Here is a 14,861-nt window from a genome sequence, read left to right as displayed (position 1 = left end):
GTACTTCCATTAAAGCTAGAAAGATTTCCTAAAAACATCTTTAATCAATAGGCAGTTAGCATTGTTTTCCTTACCAATCAGTCCCCTAAACCAGGGAACTTCAAATATCAAAATTGGTCAAGTTGCCTGAGCAGTAGAAAATGGCTTAGCAGGTTACATACTTGCAGAATCAACATGCTGAGGCAGCATCAGATGTACCTCCGTGGCTCAACTGTCTTTGCCTGTAACTACCTAAGGGTCTGGTAATATAAAGGTAGAGATTCTTTCCCTGAATTCATAGGCATTTGTCCCTTTCTCTTCCTTGCCCTCAACTCACATGGGCACTTCTACACATATATTTCTTCTCCATTTAGAAACTGGAACTTACGAAAATATGTTTTACCACTTTCATGGTTAACAAATTCCTAGAAGCAGAATTAGAGAGCAATCAGAGATCAAAATGGATCTGGAGCAGTGAACAAGACAGGAAGGGTCAGGGACATAAAGCTTGGTTTGCCAGAGATATATGAGACTTTAGGGACAGGGATGGGGGAGAGAAACACTAGCTTTAACAAGTTCAACCACGAAGAGGTTGGAATAAACCAGGGGTTCTCTATGGATACCAATCACACAACTATGAACTTTTGCCTCATCCCCAGCCCTACTCTTTTTATTTTTGGTATGGGGAGTGATGGGGGGACAGAGTCTTGCTCTGTTGCAGAGGCTGGAGTGCAGTGGTGTGATTTTGGTGAATTGCAGCCTTGACCTCCTGGGTTCAAGCTATCCTCCTGTCTCAGTCTCCCAAGTAGCTAAGACTACAGGTGCACACCACTATGCCATGCCTGGCTAATTGTTCTGTATTTTTTGTAGAGATGAGGTTCTATCATGTTGCCCAGGTTGGTCTTGAACCCCTGAGCTCAAGTGATTTTCCCACCTAAGCCTCTCAAATTATTGGGATTACAGGCAAGAGCCACTGCACTCAGCCGTCCAGCCCTACTGTATTTGTTTGTTTGTTTGTTTTTGTTTTGTTTTTGGACAGAATCTTGCTGTTGCCCAGGCTGAAGTGCCTTGGCCTCCCAAAGTGCTGTGATTATAGGCATGAGCCACAGTGCCCAGCCGAGTCCTGCTCTTTAGTAAAAAGGATAAGCTTAACAATTTAGCTATTACCAGAAAAAGCAGGGAAAGACAATTGTTTCTCAAGACTAGAAGAGAAAGTTAATCATTATTAATCAAGTGATTTGGAAGGGGTTGTTAAGGCATAAAGTACAAAATGTTTATGTTCTGTGAAGGTGTCAGGGTATGTCACATAGATATGTCACCCAAGTTACTATTTAAATAATAAGCACAACCTGACCAAGCTTATTTGTGGGACACCATAATTTGTGTGGTCTAGTCATTCTGAAGCTTAGATATTCATAAAAATCAGCTGGGTTGGGCATTTATTTAAAATTCAGATACTTGCCACATCAGGGCCAGGAATCAGAGTTTTTAACAAGTCACCTCCATGATTCTAGTGAACCACACTTTGAAAAACGCTATCATAAGGCTATACGATACTGAGCATGCAATGAAAATTTGGAGCTAAAAATGAGATCTTATTCCCTTAGACACATATGAAGAAAGCTAAATAAGGCCAGGCATGTTGGCTCACGCCTGTAATCCCATCACTTTGGGAATCTGAGGTGGGCAGAGCACTTGAGCCCAGGCATTTCAGACTAGCCTGAGCAACATGGTGAAACCCAGACCCCAAATTTTTTTTTAAATTAGCAGAGCATAGTGGTACATGCCTGTAGTCCCAGTTACTTGGGAGGCTGAGGTGGGAGGATTGCTTGAGCCCAGGAGGTCGAGGTTGTATGAGCCAAGATCATGCCACTGCACTCTAGCCTGGGCAGCAGAGTGAGACCCTGTCTCAAAACAAAACAAACAAACAAAAAACTAAACAAGTCAAGTAAAAAATACATAAATACTCTGGATTTCTCCAGTGTTACCTAAATAACTGGGAACACCACTATCTTTTGTAAAGAATATAGAATATTCAGTTCATCTCATCCATTGTATAATACTATGCCACCATATTAAATTCTTAGCAATCCTCAAAGAATGGCCCTCCCAAATCTCGCAGTCATTTTAATCATCATAATCAGAAGATAACATTTCTATTTATGATCCAGGGCTCCATATCACTGGGCACTAAACATCACTGTATATCACAAGTCACATTTAAAATAACAGCTATTATTTATTGTCAGTGACTGTTTTTATATGCATCATCTTGTTTAATTCTCATAATAACCCATAAGGGTAGGAACCATTAAAATTTCCATTTTACAGTTTAGGAAACTGAGGCCAAAGCCTTGGCAGAATTAAGAAGCCTGGTCAAAGTCATTTCAGTAGTATGACAGAGCTGGTGTTTAAATGCAGATCTTTCTGACTCCAGAAGCACCAGCTTTTAAGCTCTAAGTAATTCTGCCTCCACTGGGAGCCTTAGTTCATACACACCCTATGAACATGTACAGATAAAGTAAATATCAATACAAATTGCATAGCTGCATAGCTTACTGAGGATACACAATCCCAGTAGAATAACAGGTCTATTCCATAAGAAATGACATAAAATCAAAATGTAATTATGCCTCTCTAAAATATAAATAAAAACTAAAATCTGCATCAATATCTAGTTTTGCCATTCTTACCAGACATGCTTTAACTATGGAAATAGTCATTCTTGTTGCCAGCACATGAACTATTTTTTGTTCTGCATAGCTGCCGCCTGAAACCTCCAATGTGTAGTATTTTCTGATGTATTTGCTTATAACCACTAATACTTACATTTTTTTTGCTGAATATTCCTAATACATTTAGCCTCCTACAGAAATTTTTGAGGCAAGCAAAATAATCTCTCCCAACCACTCACTAGTACACACAAACCCAAGAGTTTAAAAAGAATAACAGTGACCACACAAATCAAAAAGGACACATCCCAACATGACACGGAATTTTTCTTTCACTTACAATGTAAAACCAAACTAAAAACCTAAAGATCCTATAATCCAGCTTTTTTTTTTTTTTTTTTTTTTTTTTCTCTTAGCTGACTACAGAAAACCACTCTACTCTTTAAAACAAGCTTTAGCACCCTCAGGTCCTGAGGTTTGCTTTTTCACTTTTATATTCCTCTAGCATTGCAAGCTGGTTTGCTCTGCCTCCATCCCTGATTCCAAGGAATATTTTGTGTTATTTTGTATATTACAGCTGCCTCTGCTACTAGACCATAAGCTCCATTAGCACAGGGATCTGTTTGTTGTCTCTTACAATAATCATAGTACCTGGCACAGGGAAGCCAGGTTATAAACGTTGTTGAATGAATTAATGAGTAAATGACCTATACAATTTAGTGACTTCTAAAGCTTGGTTCTTTCTTCTATCCTCGCCATAATAATAGTTTGAGCATTATTGGGTGCCTCTTTCTTCTTTACTTCACTCAGGATTGAAAAGTCACTGTTTTCTCAGAAGGTCACCAAGTCCTTAGACCAGCTCTTCTCCATTCACACTTTAGAGATCCCTTCTGAATTGCTAGCTCTCCTCCTGCTGGAGTGATAGAGGTAATTTCCAGTCAATGAAGACTGGGAGAGCAGATATAGCCTCCAAATTAGGAAGGGAAGCCTAGATGGGGTGGAGGTGCTTTCTGCTGCTTGCTTTTCTCTTCTGAACAAAGTATGGCTGGAGAGGAGAAGGAATTGGACTCTATTCAGCAATTAAGGTTTAGAAGAAGACACACACTAAGTCAGGATGGCTACAGGGGGCCTTGACTCTGCTGCAGCTATGGACTCGATCATGTCTAGAATAGATGGGGGGCTGGGCACGGTGGCTCACATCTGTAATCCCAGCACTTTGGGAGGCTAAGGTGGGTGGATCACTTGAGAACAGGAGTTCAAGACCAGCCTGGCCAACACAGGGAAACCCCATCTGTACCCCCAACCAAATATATATATGTATATATATTAGCTGGGCATGTTGGTACATGCCTGTAGTCCCAGCTACTGGGGAGGATGAGGCACAAGAATTGCTTGAACCTGGGAGGTGGAGGTTGCAGTGAGCTGAGATCATGTCACTGCACTCCAGCCTGGACAACAGAGTGAGAACCTGTCTCAATAAATAAATAAATAAATAAATAAATAAATAAGATTAAAATAGAGGAGATGGGAACTTAGTGGGCATGAAGACCCCTATTTCTCCATCTGGTGATACATCCCAGCTGTTGCTGTAGAGGCCTCAGGAGACCTCTTGCTTCTCTTAATTCAGAGTTGTATATTTAGCAAAAGGTTTCTTTAATAGTACTTAATATTATTTCCTCCTCCTCTGCTCCTACTCGGGTCACAGTCCTCTTTATTTACTTCTTTCTTCCTTCCCTCCCTCCTTCTATATTGTGACGGGCGAAATTATTCATTTTACTTTTCCTCTGTTCAATGGTACTGGCCGTAGGTCAGCACTTTAACAAATTTGTAACAGTCAATCTGATAGTTAGAAAGAGAACTTTAGCAATCCAACAGGTTAGTTTGGTTTTTGAAGGAAGAAGATGGTATTTAAAGAAAAGTGTCAGATGCTGGAAAAGAAAAATATCTCTTTCCAAATAGCTAAGTACTGCTAAGTCCTGGAGTCCACTCTTCCATTGTAAAGGGACTTCAGCCTAATTTCAGGAATAGTATTTAATGCCTCCTTTTGGAGCACTGTAACATTGTTCTTTTTAAAGCTGTCCTTGGCTGGTGTTATGGCTCACACCTGTAATCCCAGCACTCTGAAAGGCTGAGGCGGATCACTTGAGCCCAGGAGTCTCAAGACCAGCCTGATTAGTGAGACCTCATCACTACAAAATATTTAAAAATTAGCTGAGTGTGGTGGTGTGCACTTGTGGTCTCAGCTACTTAGGAGGCTGAGGTGGGAGGATCACGGATCACTTGAGTCTGGGAGGTTGAGACTGCAGTGAGCTATGATGGCGCCACTGTACTCCAGCCTGGGTGACAGAGTGAGACCCTCTTTAAAAAAAAAAAAGAAAGAAAGAAAGAAAAAAAGAAAAAATTAGGCTTGTTCTTTCTGGTAGGCCACTTTCAACACACTTGTTTTTTGTCAGCAACTCATATAGGTGGGGGTGAACATAGAGGGGAATTTATACAATAACATCATTTAACTTCCCCCCACCTTAGTTTTAGCCCCTTTACCTCAAAACATCATTGTTTTAGTTAACTTCTCAATTGTCTGTCCCATCCTACTGCAGGAAAAAGCAGATTTTCTCGCCAACTGTACTTCCTGTATTGCAACTGCACCTTCAGACAATGCTCCTGGCCTATCGCCTATCTCCTGTCTCCAAGCCCTGAAAATCTCACTTCATTTGGGCTTTCAGTTATAGCTTTCGATTACTTGTTTCTTGTTGTAACCTTACCTGTATATGATTCTAATAAAGCCTCCTTTTTCTTCAGCTAGTTTGAGTAGATTGCTGTGGAATATAATAGGAAGTTAAAGCATTTAAAAATTTTTGAGACCACCTAGATCCTCAAAATGAGTTCAGATTTCCTACACTCATTGAATAATACCTGCGGGTCTTAAGAAAATATGCAGTTAAGATTGAACTGTTGAACTCCAACAAAAATCCTTTCCAGAACCAGTCAATGAATATAACAAATAAATAAACACATAAAGAAATAATTTATTTCTGAATATTTGCAGATGTAAGGTCAGGCCATAAACATTCTGAATAATTCTAGTTAAATGTCTTGGGGTTGAGGGGAAAAAGGTGAATTCTGCAAATTATAGAATGGTAAAAGAGACATTGAGCCTAGATAAGATTCTAGAAAGTGATATGTAGTAGTATGCCCATTACATCTTCCCATTCCCATGCTCACTTTAGAATACTGTTTCTGCCTACAAACACCAAAAGAACAGCCCTCCATTACAGCTGAATCCTTGCCCTTCACCTGGTGACACTGACACCTAGTGACATAGAGCTGTGTGCTTTTGTTTCCATGCTTAGTTATCGTTAAAGCTCTTGAATTCTGTGAGAAACTCCCAAGAGCAGTACAATTAATTTCCCCCTTTTTAAGGCTCATCTGAGTAGCTTTATGGCCCTTGAAATTAAATGAAATCTAAGATAGGCAAGTGTAGAAAAGACCTGTGCATACTTAGAAAAGGATGACATAATTTCTAGAAGCCAGCACAGTGTCATCAAGACTAGCCTAAATTTATATTGCTTTTGTAACAGGGTTAATAAATGATAGCTCAGTTGCATGGTGGCTGTCGGGGATGTTATAGATTTCTTGTTTCCACCTGTCTGGTATCTATTTGCCTTCTTCTCTTACTAGTTCTCTACTTTTACACTGGTAACCAAAAAGCCTTCTTTGCATGCAATGTTTTTTTTTTCCTACTGTTTTGTTAAAGTTTATTTTTAAAATATTTGATACATATTACAAAAATAATGTAATATTTATATACCTTATAAAATGAACATCTGTGAATCCACCAATAACCATAACGTTACCAATACATTGTATCCCTCTAAATATTTCTGTCCTAACTCGACTTCTTGCCTCCTCCCTCACTGTACCTCCTCCCCACAAGGTAAGCAAGCAAAGTGTCCTCTACTACCCAAGCCAAAGGGTAAGCACAAAACATGGTGAAGCCACTCTCCCACTCTCTTTAGTGGCATGATACATGCATGGAAAAGAGTTTGAGCAAATCCATCATAATGAAGATACTCTAACCTAAAATGATGTCAATACCTGGAGGTGACACTGTTTTGGGGCTTTCTGAGATCTCGTTCTCTAGCTTCTTTATTTCTAGGAGCTATCCCATATCCTTCTATAATTTCTTTTTCTTTTTCATTTTAATTAACCAGCATTGTTAAATACCCCACTTACCAAAGAACTCTCTGATAACATTAGCAAATGCAAATTTCTTAAACCCTTTTTGATAAAGTTACATCAGGTATTTTAATAAATGAACTGCAAAAAATATGGATAGGATGAGAGTGAAATGACATAATAACGGTCACCTCTGGGGAGAAGCGGAAGAGGACTGCACCAGGGAAGGTGGTTTCAACTGAATGTGCAATGTTTTACCTCTTATAAATAAATCTGAGGCAGTATAGTAACATGTTAAGTTGTAATAAAGCTCCTGGGTGGCCGCTACATTATATTATTCTCTATAAATTTCTTTAGGTTGAAATAACAAAAATTTAGGTGAAAATAGGTGACTCTATCATGGCTCAACAACTGTGGCCATGGGAGTGCTAGTTAATAAATCAATGTTAACCTATTGGGAGGCGGGTGCTTTTCGTTTCTGCCTTGGACAATGCTTTTAAAAACGACTTGGAAAAACGTAAAGAAGCCATGAAATTTGTGAATGAACCAAGATGCTGAGATCAATAGAAAATGTGTTGAATAAAATGATTATATACAAAAAGATGTTGGCAAAGTGGAAGTATGGGCTGAATCTCATCGACTAAAAAAAAAAAAAAAGAAAATGAAAGGAAAACTCTAATGTTTATTGTGTGCTTCTTACGTGGCAAGAACTGTTTTAAGTATTTTACATATATTATTTAATTCTTATAAGAAACTTAAGAGGTATATTATTATTATTTCTTTTTTACATGAGGAACCGAAGCAAAGGGAAGTTACATAATTTGTCCAAGTTTACAAAGTTAGTAAGTGTAGGATCCAAATACTGACCCATCTTGGTATAACTCCAAAAACTCAGCTCTTAATCACTGTACAATACCAAGGTTAAAAAGGCTTATGTCTCAATATGTCCCAAATAAATGATACAATGCAGAATGTAGGAGACAGGGCTTAACAGCCCACGTTTTAAAAACTTTTTTTGTTTTCGAGAATAAGCACAATATGAGCCAGCAGAGTGATTTGTAACAAAGTGACTGCCAAAAAAACATGCTCTATCTCAAGCTGCATTAATAGAAATATTGTATCAAGGAGCCACGGTCATGCTGTTCTGCACACTGCCTCAGCTCCCACCTGCTCTGTACATCACACATCAAGGAGCACAACCACAAAGACAACAGGCAGGGTTTGAGAGACGAAGAATCAACAATGGTCCCTAGGAAGAAAGTTTTAAGGACCTGGGACTATTAGCTTGGAAAACGCACAACTCAAGTCAGGGGGCAGTCATGATAGCTGTCTTCATATACATATATCAAGTGCCACATGGAAGAGGGATTAGATTGTTTTTTTTGTGGTCTCAAGGGGGTAGAAAAAGAAACAATGTGAAACTTAAAAGGAGAGAAATGATGTTAAAATACCAGAAAGAACTTTGTAGTGGTCAAAACTGTCAGAAGATGAAATAGACTGTCTTGGCAAGAAGGGAGTTCCCAGGATCCGGATGTGTCATAGCAGAAGTTCCGTGCTGGGGATGTTGTTGAAGCTTCTAATGGGACGATGGCTAGAAGGACCTCTCTGCTAACGCTAAAGCATACTGATTTGATGATCAACTCCATTAGTGTAAAATCATTGTCCACTTAGAGACCTATTCTTATAGTACGATCCTTAAGTGTCTCCCTGGCCACTCCCCTCCTCCTTCCTCCGAAAAAAAAAAAAGTAGACAGCTTCCAGAATGAGAAGTCTAGGACCTTTGTATTAACCCAACTCTGTTACTAGCTTTATAATATTAAAGGAATCATTTAACCTTTCCTTGCTTTAATTTTTTTCATTTTAAAAAGAAAGTCCCTCTATCTGTCTCACCTACCTCATCTGGATTTTAGTGAGTATGCTAGGCTGTCTCATGTAAAAGTGCTTTAGAAAATTAAAACAATATACAAGTATAATTTCTAATGTCTACAATGTAAGTTCTGTTTACCATATATCTGGGACCCCCCAACCTTTTCTGACACTTCTCTTATCCTTGGATTCTTTCTGAGCTTCCTCAGAATTTATGGTATTTTTGTTTGTCTTTTTCATTTATTTTACAAATCTTTGTTGTTACTGTTACATGTCAGGCAATTTATTAGTTACTGTTCTAGCCACTGTTGGAAAACAAAACCTTGAAGGAGACAACATTTTCCTCAAGGTGTTTGCCATCAAATAAAGATCTCTACCAAACACACATAACATAATGCAAGGCAAGATATTTGAATGCCTTAAGAATACTATACATCAAATGCTATAAAATGTCACAGGGGAGTGGGAATTCAAAGATGTTTGCCCCCAAGAATCACCCTAGGAAAGCAGGGTATTCTCCTCTTTCTTTCTTATCCCCAAATCTTCTGGGACACAATAGAAGCTGGTTCTCTTCAAGATTATGAATTTCTGCATTGGTGCTAAGAAGTGGTCCAAATAACCAAGCTCTAATTTGTACTGCTTTTGCATTGGCCTGAGGAGAAAGGTATGATTTCCCCTATTTATTTTCCTATAGAAAGAGATAAAACACTTTTTCCTATAGAAAGAGAAAAAACACTGAAGCTCAGCAAGGTCAAGTACAAGTCATAAATTGTTATGTAAGGCAGACCCTCATCATTGTAACTATCTGGAGTTTCAGTGCACAAAACAAGGCCTGTTTCAAAGAGTGATTTATTACAAGTTTGCTTTTTTAGGTGCTTAATAATGCCCACCCAATAAGATGTTTGCTTTATCCTGGGATCAGGCTGACATCTCTTTTATGTGCAGAGGCGGTGGAGTTGGCAGAGTGTAGGTTAAAAGGAAATTGCAAACACTGGGCAAGTAAGTTGTAACAGGTTCCATTTGATATGATAGTTAAGTCCTAGAACACTTTCTATAAAGCATCTGTCATTGGTTTGTCTGGGTGGAAAGATAAACACAAACAATACTGATTGAACCTTTAGTATGTTCCAGGCTGATGCATTTTGTATATATTGTTTCAATTATGATTATTCACATTTGATAAACAAGGAAACTGAGTCAGAGTGATTACGGAATTTTTCCAGTTACCCAGCTAGAAAGTGGCAAAATCAGGGCTGGGCGCGGTGGCTCACGCCTGTAATCCCAGCACTTTGGGAGGCCGAGGTGGGTGGATCATGAGGTCAAGAGATGGAGACCATCCTGGTCAACATGGTGAAATCCCATCTCTACTAAAAATACAAAAATTAGCGGGGCATGGTGTCATGTGCCTGTAATCCCAGCTACTCAGGAGGCTGAGGCAGAAGAATCGCTTGAACCTGGGAGGCAGAGGTTGCAGTAAGTGGAGATCGCGCCACTGCACTCCAGCCTGGTGACAGAGCCAGACTCCGTCTCAAAAAAAAAAAAAAAGAAGTCACATATGAATAAAGAAATAAATTGTTATGTGTAGACATTCATTTAAACAATATATGCATTTGTTTATACACATTTAAACACACACTTAAATTTACTTTCCCAAAATTATTTTATGTCACAAAAAAATGGCCCATATAAAACTTAGAAAACAGACAAAACCATGAGAAGGAGAAGTAGGATAGTCATGTGAGTTTAGTCTATGATTGGTCATCAAACGTGAAAACAAGAAGGGAACAGGGTCGTCCCTTTTTAATGCCATTTTGCCCAAGTAACCAACCATCGTTTTTATTTTCATAACCCTACATTATAAAAATTAAGTAAACTCCATGAAAGCCATGATTTTTCCTGATATATTTTAAATTTCAAACATAACTAGCATTTAAAATTTCTTGATATTTATTCTCAAATGAGGTAATAAACATTTTTAAAGTACTTCCAAAATGGTAAAATACTACATTGAACTTAGTTCTAAGCCTCCTTTCCTTACTTAGCAGTGAGGCCCTATGGATCACACAGGAGAAAGGAATTCTATTCTATCCCTTCTTCTAAGAGCAGGCAATTTTCCTCTCCTGGCATCCGACATGCACAAGAGCACATAGAACTCTCTCAATAAATATTCTGCCAAAGAATACTGAAAAATGGCTTATGCCAGAACATGATGTCCAATGGAAATACACTGCCAATATATAATATGTATTTTAAAAAGTGTCATTCTCTCAATCTGAAGGCCCTGTGAACCTACCAATTTTCTAGTAGCAGTAATGACTTATAGGAAGTCACTGCAAAACACTTTATGCTCTTCCGCATCAGTCTTGATCAGTTAGTACTTGCACTGTCAGAGGTGTCCAAACTGGAATGCAAAGTCCTGGGGCATGTGCTAGGACTCTATCATAGGAATCCACACTTCTATGGACTATGGAAGAAATTAAACTCTTATTTATTTTTTATCTCATGCTTTTAAATTTTGTTTTTGTAAATATATGATTTATAATAATAAATAATATATCTATGCAATGGTGCATTTTTTTTTCTTTTTTGATAGAGATAGTGTCTCTCTATCTTGATCAGGCTGGTCTCAAACTGTTGGTCTTGAACCCCTGGCCTCAAGCAATCCTCTTGCCTTGGCCTTCCAAAGCGCTGGGATTACAGATGTGAGCCACGACGCCTGGCCCAGTGGTGAATTTTTAATGTGTACGTGAATATACATATTGAGACTACATGCTCAAACATTTGACTGATAGGAGTGTGTGATCTAAAAGTTTGAAGACTGTAACTCTAAATAATTCTGCTAAGGTAAGTGTAATTCAACAAAAATGTCTTGTGCCCATAAAAATATGAGGAATGTTTTCCTGTGGTTGGAGGCTGGGGATAAGAGTGGGGAGTAGGCTAGTCTTTTCTATTTTTCACAAAATAGTTCTACTAGCAAATAATGCGCAACGCTTCTCTCTGCCATTAAATATAGCAACTCTGTTGACTTTTTTTCCTTTTCAAAAAGGAGCACAATGAAATACTAAGAAAGTTTTTTTGGTTTTCCCTCCAATTCCCTCTTGTCTCTGAAGTTCATGATTTGGAGGGAAGGGTTGTCAAATTACTCAAAACCTGGGCTGGGTATTAAAAGTCCTAAGTTTAAGTTTCTTCTTCACTGTCATTCTGTGCAATATGGAGCAGGCTATATAACTTGTCCCTGACTCATTTCTCCTATGGGTAAACTAGAGATAATAATACTTAGCACTGACCTCAGAGCAGTGTAGTGTGGATAAAGAACATTTTGTTCTTTGTGTCAACTAAATGAAACTGCCATTAATATAACTTTTTTTTTTTTTTAGACAGAGTCTCGCCCTGTCCCCCAGGCAGGAGTGCAATGGTGCGGTCTCGACTCACTGCAACCTCCACCTCCTGGGTTCTAGCGATTCTCCTGCCTTAGCCTCCTGAGTAGCTGGGATTACAGGTGCCCACCACTACATTCGGCTAATTTTTGTATTTTTGTTAGAGACTGGGTTTCACCGTGTTGGTTAGGCTGGTCTTGAACTCCTGACCTCAGGTCATCCACCCGCCTCCACCTCCCAATGTGCTGGGATTACAGGTGTGAGCCGCCACGTCCACCCCTAATATAAACTTTGATGTTATCTGTTTAAAATGCTGTGATTGGCTGGGCACCATGGCTCATGCCTATAATCCCAACACTTTGGGAGGCCGAGGCAGGTGGATCACCTGAGGTCAGGAGTTTGAGACCAGTCTGACCAACATGGTGAAACTCCATCTCTACAAAAATACAAAAATTAGCCGGGCATGATGGCAGATGCCTGTAATCCCAGCTTACTCGGGAGGCTGAGGCGGGAGAATCTCTTGAACCCAGGAGGTGGAGGTTGCAGTGAGCTGAGATCACGCCATTGCACTCCAGCCTGGGCTACAGGGTGAGACTTCATTTCAAAAATAAAATAATATAAAATGTTGTGATTTTTATATACTTTTCCTTTTAAAAATGATTTTTCTTAAAAAATAAACATCACATTTCTAAATACCACTTTGTTTTCTGAACTTTTTAAACTTTTCTGATTTTGTTTCTCTTTCTCCCTCTTACACAGGAGTGCTCGCATGCCCACACACACTCTTTTAACAACTTTATGGATGTGAGAGAAAAACCTTAAGACAGCATCAAGGAAATAAAAGGGGAATTGAAATAAGTTCTCTTAGTTAGGTTTTCTTTAAGTTTTAAAGCTACATACCTAGGCCATAAAATCCTATTTGTTTATGTAATCTCCAAAATGTTTGTATTTAAGAATAATTCACCGACTCTTAAAACGGAAGGAACCCTAAGAAAACATCTAGGCCTAAGATAATGCCTGACACATAGTAGATGCTGAATAAACATTTAATTGAGGGAATCTGGAAAAGTTTCTTATTTTAATCTTAAAAATCAAAACCAAGTCTGAGCACTAGAGAGTTTAAGTAACTTGCTCAAGATTGCTCAGCTGGTTAAAGAAGTTTAATCTACAATTTATTCCTGCTAATTTCCAGCTTTGACTTCTTTCCACCAACCTGTTGACTTATTTATATTGAACTGTCTGATATAATCTGCCCAAGCTGCATCGTTGAAAAACAATCAGAAAGACCAGTCCTGAGGTTCATCATCTCCAAAAGTCATGCAACGTATGGTGTTCACATGAGATGTGAAATACGTAAAGAATCATATATTTTTATGTATAATATGCAAAATATAAATCTTGTATATACTGAATCAAAGGTCTGTTTTGAAGGCTAAGAGTCAACAGCCAATCTTCCAAGACTTATTTTACCTAATAGCACAGTTTGCACGTCCACACAGGTGATGGCAGTCTACTGACCAGCTAAAAGTTGTTTGGCTATTTCAGCAAAATGTTTATCTTTGTTTGTGTGTTGTTATATTGATTTTTTTGAATTTACCTACGAATGAGGCATTAACAACCTCAATGCATTAGAGTCCTAATAAACTTACCTTGCACTATTTTGGCCTATGTGATAGCTAACCCATTGACAGGAGAAATCCAAGGTGATAAAAGCCTTTCTTGGTCACTTGTTAGCGGGGTCAGGCTGTAAAATCGTAACACAATGCAGGCCTCTTCCATGGGGCACCAAAAGGCAGCGATGAAAAACCCCCCTCACTTCCATATCCAGTGGAGTTGTAGTTTATTACCATAACCCTCCCAAGTCAAAAGGACACCAGTTTCAAGCCCTGCAACTTGGTGCAGACAGGGGATTTCCCCTTTACCCCACTCTGCTGGGCCTCTCTACCTGTCCTCTCCTACTGTCTACAGGTCCCGAACATTAGAAAATAGAAAATGTGATGATCTTTGTGTGTCTCTGTAAAATGTGTGTATGTGTGCGTGTGTTTGGGTGTAACGGGCCTTTTGTTTGGCTGAGCGGCCTGTCCGTCACGGCGCGGGCCAATGGCAGGCTGCCTTATATAAAATGAGTGTTTTCAGTCTCTCCGGGTTGCATGTACTGTATGTGGAGCAGTGTACAGTGAAGCGGAGGCAGAGCGGCTCCGCGAGCTCCTCTCCACTTTCCCATAGAGAAACCCTGACTGGCCGCTGAGGGCTAGCTACACACACGCCCTCACGCCCGGCGAGCTCGCGAGGTAGGCGCCCCCCATCCCCAGCCCTCCCCGGGCGCACTCCCCTCACTTTCTGTTTTCCTACTCACTTGCGAGCCGCCGGGCTGCAGCCCCAAGGACTCCGCGGCAGGAGCAGCGGCGGCGGCGGCGGCGGCAGCCGGTAGGGTGGACTTGAGGAAGACGGAGGGAACCCCGCGCGTCCGGAGCCGCCGCCAGCCGGCCCGCTCCCTGGGCACTTTCCCCCTCCGCCAAAACTTTGGGTCGGGAGAGGTCGGGGGCGAGGGTCGCGGCGGCCGAGCTGGCTGGGGCCGGGGGGCGGGGGGCGCGGAGGCAGTGCCCTGCGAGCGGGAGGCTGGGGGCCGGGCTGGGGAGTACTAGGCCAGCCGGTGCCAGGCTGCGTTTGCAACCAGCACCTCTCGGCACACAGGCAGCGCCGCCCGAGAGGGGCACGGGCGCCGGGGCGCGGGCTGGAGCGGCCCCAGGAAAACAACAACAGAGCCCTCACGCCGGCGGGCGGCTCGTGG

The 14,861-nt window shown here is 40.4% G+C and overlaps 1 protein-coding gene across 3 annotated transcripts in view; it reads left to right on the top strand.

Moving 5' to 3' along the window:
- Window positions 1-14,211: 14,211 nt before the first annotated feature.
- The window catches only part of LOC105477538 (BBX high mobility group box domain containing), a 269,896-nt gene continuing 269,246 nt past the window's right edge, over window positions 14,212-14,861 (top strand). For all 3 annotated transcript variants that reach the window (XM_071092481.1, XM_071092474.1, XM_071092475.1), the window contains exon 1: window positions 14,212-14,361. The gene's annotated coding sequence lies outside the window, so the exon portion shown is untranslated. The remainder of the gene's footprint in view (window positions 14,362-14,861) is intronic.

Source organism: Macaca nemestrina, chromosome 2 (genome assembly GCF_043159975.1).
Source record: "Macaca nemestrina isolate mMacNem1 chromosome 2, mMacNem.hap1, whole genome shotgun sequence".
In the NCBI taxonomy this organism is placed as follows: Eukaryota; Metazoa; Chordata; class Mammalia; order Primates; family Cercopithecidae; genus Macaca; species Macaca nemestrina.
This window is presented reverse-complemented; position numbering and strand designations above follow the sequence as displayed.